This window comes from Megascapheus bottae, chromosome 11 (genome assembly GCF_031878675.1).
Source record: "Megascapheus bottae isolate mThoBot1 chromosome 11, mThoBot2.hap1, whole genome shotgun sequence".
Taxonomy (NCBI): Eukaryota; Metazoa; Chordata; class Mammalia; order Rodentia; family Geomyidae; genus Megascapheus; species Megascapheus bottae.
The window spans coordinates 57,434,909-57,442,495 of record NC_143519.1 but is presented as its reverse complement, the minus strand read 5'-3'; the positions used below and the strand labels follow the sequence as shown (position 1 = coordinate 57,442,495).

The 7,587-nt window shown below is 37.8% G+C and overlaps 1 protein-coding gene across 1 annotated transcript in view; it reads right to left on the bottom strand.

Moving 5' to 3' along the window:
* The window catches only part of Lnx2 (ligand of numb-protein X 2), a 76,624-nt gene that overhangs the window by 67,918 nt on the left and 1,119 nt on the right, over positions 1 to 7,587 (bottom strand). The window lies entirely within an intron of this gene.

Genomic DNA, 7,587 nt, shown 5'->3' with positions numbered 1-7,587 from the left:
TTGGAATCACTGAGATGATATATTTCTAAGTCATTCAATATACAACTGTAATCACACCAGTACAGATACACACAAATCTGTATTTTCTTAAATTTACTTCTGTCATTGCTGCTTAAGGGAAATCTACTATCACATTCTTTGTTTCTAAAAATGTACCACAATGAGGCCAAAAGACCCGGGTTTGACTTCTCGGTACCACATACATAGAAAAAAGCTGAAAGAGGTGCTGAGGCTCAAGTGGTAGAGCTTTAGCCTTGAGAAAGTCCAAGGACAGTGCTCAGGCCCTGAGCTCAAGCCCAGGACTGGCAAAAAAAAAAAAAAATGTACCACAATGTCAGCTGATAAGTCATGGGGCTCATTCAAATTCGTATGTACCAAAGAGAGTAGGGCAAAAGTCTTACACATCAATTGTAAAGATAGTCTAATAAGCTAAGTTAAAAATTTAAATATTTTATGAGGTTATGTAGATGAATTTTTTAAAATGCAAGAAACATCAAAACAAAACTGCAAATTCCACAGGGATTGACAAAATTATTTCCCTTTTCCCTCTATTAACTAGACAGGTTTAATTTGTTCTTAATTCAGAATACAGGAATATAAAGTACTGTTGAGACACTGACAGATAAAAGCTCAAGTCTCTATAAACTAAACACAAGCCCAGCTTCATGAAAAGCCAAACTATGTGAAAAATTATTTTCCCAGATGACTTGCTTCTTCTCTAAATTCCTTCCTACTTAATGTGCTCAGCAGGTAACCTCTGAGAAGGTATGCAAGGGAAAGGTGACATTGTTGGGGCTGGGGGGTTATAGCTCAGTAGAATACTTGTCTAGCATGTGCATGGCCCTGGTTCAATCTCTAGCATTTCATTCTTTGTGGCACTGATTAAAAGATTACCAGACAAAAAAAGCAAACCAATAAGTTAAAGTAAGTCTGGGGACCTGGTGTAGATTTCAGTCACTTAGTGTAGTTTATCTAGCATATTCAGCTCTAACCATATCTTATTTTCTTCCTAACATTTGTCATTACCTGTTCTATGAATCTGTTTGCTTGTTTGTTTATAATAAATAACACATGCTTCTATCTTACTCATTTTATGTTTTAGATTCTGCTAAACCTAGACTATTGATTATTTCCATGCTAATGCCTCACAACAAGAACAAAAAGATCCAGAGTAGAATAGATAATGAAGTATTATTAGAGAACTGTGTCCTAACACAATCGCAAACATTAGCCCCACCCCTAAACCTAACTACACATTTCAGAACTTTCCCTCTTATTTCTATAAGAAAAATCTTAGAACCATGTTCGAAGTGGTTGTTTAGCTTGTATCATATACAAAAAATTGACTCAAAATAGATTAAGAAAGACAGGAAGAGAACTTATTAAGAGATTTGAGAAGGATTTCTTGGATATGAACTCAAAAGCACAAGCCAAAAAAAAAAAAAGAATAGGCAAATGAAAATGAGACTCCATAGTAAAATTTTTCTACATATCCAAGAACAAAGTCAACAGTAAAAGGCAACTTAGGAATGGAAGAAAGTGTTTGCAAGTCATACATCTCTTTAATATCCAAAATGCATAATCGACTCCAAAAATTCAAGAACAAATAAATATATTTTTAAAATGCTTTAAGAACTACAGAAGGCAATGTTAATATGAAACCCAAATCAGATAATACCTCATTAATCATTAAAGTGGCTACCATCCAAAAACCAAAAATAGTTAAGTGTTGGTAAAGATATAGAGAAACTTAAGTATTTATGCACTGCTCATTAGATGGTAGAATGGAAATAGTATAGAGGTTTCCCAGAAATTTAAAAAATATAACTGATATATGACTCAACAATCCCATTTATAGACATTGTATATTATGTCCATATGGGATATGTATATGTATATATGTACAATGTGTATATATACATATATACATATACATATCCCCAAATAAATGCTGTTTTAGAGGTATCTGTACACTCAAGTTCACATCAGCACTATTCACAGAAGCTAAGTGGTGAAAGTTGCTTAAATATCCATTGATAAATGGCTACACAAAACACTGAATGTACTATATACAATGTAATTTTTTTTTTTTTTGCCAGTCCTGAGCTCGAGCTCAGGGCCTGAGCACTGTCCTTGGACGTTCTCAAGGCCAGCGCTCTACCACTTGAGCCTCAGCACCACTTCTGGCTTTTTTCTATATATGTGGTACTGAGGAATCAAACCCGGGTCTTCGTGCATGCTAGGCAAGCACTCTACCACTAGGCCAAACTCCCAGCCCACAGTATAATTTTTATACCATGAAAGGATGGAAATTATGTCACAAGCTACAACTAAACCACGTGGTCACTATGCTAAGTAAAACAACCAAGACACCTACACCAGTCGTTCAGGTTTGCAATTCTAGCTACTCAGGAAGCTGAGTTATGTGGATTGCATGAAGAAGAAAAGTCTGTGAGACTCTGATCTCCAAATAACCCCCAAAGGCTGGAAGTGAAGCTGTGACTTAAATAATAGAGAGCTAGCCATGAACACAAAAGCTCAGGGACAGCACCTTGGACCTGAGTTCAACGACCCTTCCAAAAAGAAAAATAGGGGGCTGGGAGTTTGGCCTAGTGGTTAAAGTGCTTGCCTAGCATGCATGAAGACCTGGGTTTGATTCCTTGGTACCACATACATAGAAAAAAGCCAGAAGTGGTGCTGAGGCTCAAGTCCTAGAGCTCTAGCCTTGATTAAGTCCAAGGACAGTGCTCAGGCCCTGAGCTCAAGCCCAGAACTGGCAAAAAAAAAAAGGGATCCAAAAAGAAAAATACCGTATCATTCTCTTTTTGTGAAATGGGCTAAAGTTGTCAAATTCATAGAAACAAAAAGTAAAGGATGCTTAATGAGAACTGCAGGGAAAAAACTGTATATTAGATACAGTTTCATGTTTGCAAGATGAAAATTTTGGAAATCTGTTTTACAACAAGTCTATCAAGTATTCTATCCTTGGAAATGGCTAAATTGTAAATCTTGTGGTTTTTACCATAAAAGGGGAAAAAAATGAAGCAATATAAAGTATGTTTCTGTTTCTGGTACTGTGATAGATTTCCTTCACTTAACCTTGGAAGTTGAGAAAAGAAACCAGAAATAAGGAAGGGAAGGGAAAAACAAGATGAGAGGAGGTTGGGAGGAGGGAAAGTGGGAGAAAAACATGGGAAGGGGTAACAATGTTCAAGAAGTAATGTACCCACTACCTGAGGAATGTTATAACCCCTCTATATATTATCCCGACAAAATTCTAATAGGGAGAAGGGGAGAGGGGGAAAAGGGGAGAGGGAAAGAGAGGGGGAAAGGAGGAGGAGGAGAGAGAGAGAGGTAGGGAGGTAGGCAGGCAGGCAGGCAGGCAGGCAGGAAGAGGAAGAAACCAAGCGCTGTTGGCTCATGCTGTAATCCTAGCTACTGTGGAGGCTGAGATCTGAGGATTGTGGTTCAAAGCTCTCCCAAAAGGAAAGTCTTTGAGACTCCAATTAATCACATAGAAAAAAAGATAGAAGTAGTGCTCAAGTGGTAGAGCACTAGCCTTGAGCAAAAATACTCAGTGACAGTACCTAGGCCCTAAGTTGAAGCCCAGGCCAGGCCCAGGAAAGACAGACAAAGGAAAGAAAATTGAGAAAAAATGAAGGGGAAGATGCAGGATTAGTCTTACCAAAGTAAGACAAGGACAGAAGAAGGGATCATCTAACAGAGGTGTGTGTTACCTAGCAGAGAAGCAGGAGCTTCATATCAGATAGTAACTGCATGCCTAATAACAGATATTATTGCAACAGGGAAAGGAAAATGGAAATCAGTCTCTGTGAGGAGGGCACTGTTCTATGAAGTGTGAACCTGAGAGAGCTAGAAGGACTGGCGGGAGACTATGGTCAGAGAACAGGACACAGAAGTTTAAGGATATGTAATGTGGAAGATTTGGAGAAAATAAAAAGGTTCCAAATAATACAGTGGAAATGAAGGTCACTGAAGTTGAGGGGGCCAAAGAATTAGCTGCCAGGGTTATTAGTCAACCAGCTTTGAATGATTACTTTTATACTGAATATCTTTTAACTTCTCCAAGAGGAGAAACTGTTTTGTGTTCCACACAGCTCAGTGTTGATCACATGATACATATTTAGGGATTTGGTGAATTAAACTCAAAGTTCAAACACATAAAAGTATAGTAAAGTAACCATTAGTCACAATATTAAAACAAGATTTAAGTAAAATGCCCCAATTTATTTTAATAATTAATATGCTTTCTATGAAGATATACAATTATTGTTTGCTAATGTTACTTGCCCATTCTCTGCCTTTGTTTCTCTTTCTCTTATGCATTTTTTTTTTTTGCCAGTCTTGGGCTTTTAGTTCAGAGCCTGAGCACTATCGTTGGGCTTTCTCAAGGCTAGCACTCTACCACTTGAGCCACAGCACCACTTTTGGCTTTTCTATATATGTGGTACTGAGGAATCGATCCCAGGTCTTCATGCATGCGAGGCAAGCACTCTACCACTAGGCCAAACTCCCAGCCCAGCATTTTTTAAAATTTTATTTCTAGGTGCCAGTGCTAGGCTTGAACTCAAGAGTGCTCTCCCTTAGCAAGGATGGCACTCTACCACTTGGCCACAGATTCACTTCTGTCTTTTTTGGTTGTTCACTGGAGACCAGAGTCTAACAGACTTGGTTACTTGAGTTGTCTTTGAACTGTCATCCTCAGTGCTCAGCCTGAGTAGTTTAGGAATGCAAGTGCAAATCAATAGTTCCTAGCTTCCTGTGCATTCCAGTTCTGAGAAAAAATAAATTTTCTCTCCTACATCTGCACTGAAAGAATAACAATCCAAAAATCTCTAGAAACAGAAGTTAAACTGTGTTTAAACCCTATTTGTTTGCATCTCTATCCTAGCTTTCCAGTTATCCTTATCAAGACTTCAGAGACTCTGCCCTGAAGTTCTGCTAATAACCCAGAAAGGACACATTTATAATGTGGCTGTTGTTAGTTTATCTATGAACAAAGTTATATCCATATATAAGTCCATTCCTCCTTACCACACCCCACAACTATGGTAGTAAAATATGAGAAAGAGGAGGGAAGGAACTGGCAAATAATTATAGCATCTGGCACTGAAACTGTTGAATCATAATAGACAACAATTCTGTTATTGGTCCTGTATCTTCTTATAAGTTCCAGAAGTACTTTAACCTTCCTCACTAGGGTCAATTCTTTTCTTTCTTTAGAATGATTATTCTAAAGAACTGGCTTACACAGGGCCAAAACAGATTAAAGCCAATGGATCCTAGTAATTCATTTATGTGTACATTAATATTTATTCTTCTAAGTACCTAGGGATTATGCAGTGAGCAAAACAGATAGAAATCTGCTCTGGAAAGCATATATCCTAAGAGACAGAAAATATGACATTTGTTTCTTTGAAGTTACTAACTAGGTAGGATGGGGTTTTAGCTTGGTGATACAGTACCTGATGAACTGGCATCAAGGCTCTGGGTTCCAGGGTTCTTATCCCAACACCACACATCCAGAACACATAAACACGACAATTTATTATTGTAATGCCTACAATAGGGGTAGGGCAATTTATTATGGACATATGTTATATACCACGGGCATTTGTTTTTCTAAATCTTCTAAATAAATTCTCATTAGTCTCATTGTTCTTTTTCCTCATGAGCCCAACTAACACAAACTTATATAATGCAGATTTTTTTTAACCGCTTTCTACTTTGAGAAAAATAAAACATATGAGAGAAAAGCTAAAGGTCCTCTACAGAATCCCTGTAGGTTAGTGGAAGTTGTCTACAACTACAATTCTACATGTAAACATACTCCCGCCCTCCAGCCTGCACTGCTTCCTAAATAAAGTTAACCTTGCTGGATTTGGGTATAGAAAGGTGGCTTTAGAAACAAGAGGAAAAGTTACATGGTTTTATATAACAAAATTAGGGAGCAGGGGTAGGAAGTAATCAGAAAGACAAGTAGGAGAAGCCAATGCGGTTAACAGTTTTCCTTTGATAGTGGCAAGACTCTTGACACTGTACCACTATAAACCCCTCCTCTCCTTCTCTCACAGTTGCCCTCTCCTACCCCCAATTTTTTCCATAGTTTATGACACTTCTCTGCACAAAGACTTTATGTAAACTCTTTTTCAGAGTCTATTGTTTCCCTAGCTCCTAATTTCATCCAACAACTACATCACAGACATCTCAACTGTTCACATAGCACTTCACTGGATTGGTCCCAAACTGAACTTATATTCCTTTCTCTGTCTCTAATGTCAATTCTTTTTAACCATCTCCTCACAGCCTCCAGTGTTCCACTAGTTCACTATTATCACCACAAAAGGAACAACTAATATTTATTGAGCACTTGTGACATACCAAGTACTGTGCCAAAGGCATTACATGCGTAATTTCACCTGATCCTTAAACCCTACTAAACAGGTACTATGACTACTTCCTAAATGTTAGGGATTCAAGAATCCAGCAGTGATAGTCATTCTAAGGGTAAATGAAAGAATTAGAATTTAACCCATTCTGACTCCATAACCAACTTAACTAGTATACACCCATGCCCCAAGTCAAAAAATCTAGGGATCATCCCTCTCATTAATCTTTTCTAGTCACTTACCAACTTCAGCTTCCCAGTCATAACCTTCTAAAGGCCTCATTATCCCTCTTCCCACTACTTTCACACAGGACAGTAACACTAAGTTTTTACTACATATCAGACATTACTCTAAATAATATACACACTTTCTTCAAGTCTCCAAGCTTTATGAGATGAAAGAAAGCGAAAAAAAGGTTGTCAATGAAGGATAAAGTCTATACAAAGCCAGAAAATGTAAATAAGAGATCTTTAAGCAAGTCCCCCTACCTGTGACAGCCATCAACTTTGTCTCCCTATCTCCCTTCTGGAACCATCTTCCAGACTGCTGGATATGTCTTTCTGGAATACAGATGTTATCGTGACATTCTCAGTTTAAAATTGGCAGCTCTGTGTCACTTGACTGGCTCAAGTCCAAATGTCTATACAAAATATTTCATTTTTCTTCTCAAATCTTGCAATACCCCTAAGACATCTATACTTTGAGAATATACCTAGCAAAATTCCACACCAATCTGAAGAAAGCCTATGTGACACATTCTCTTAACAAAAACTCAAGCAGAACAATGATCTTTCATGTTCCCACAGCACTTTGTTCAAACTACTTTATGAGTGGCTAAATAGTTAATGAAGCCATTATAAATTTGGTAAGAAGAACTAGACACAGAATTAGAATGTTAATACATAAGTTGGCTGATGTGCAAGTAATGTTATTCTACTGTGGTTTCGGTGTGGCCTGCATTTTACTCCTGTGGGAAATCTCGCATGTGGGACTTGGGGCAGGCTAAAATGACAAAAAAAAAAAATGTTATTCCTGGCTCAACAAAGCTTAGACGAGCCAAACAGAACATTCGATCCCACTTCTTCATGTCCTTCTTTACCTGCCAAAATCCTTTCTCTAAAGGTGTAGGGGAGGCAGGAACCAAATCTGTCAAAGTAAAAAAGAATTAAACTGATCT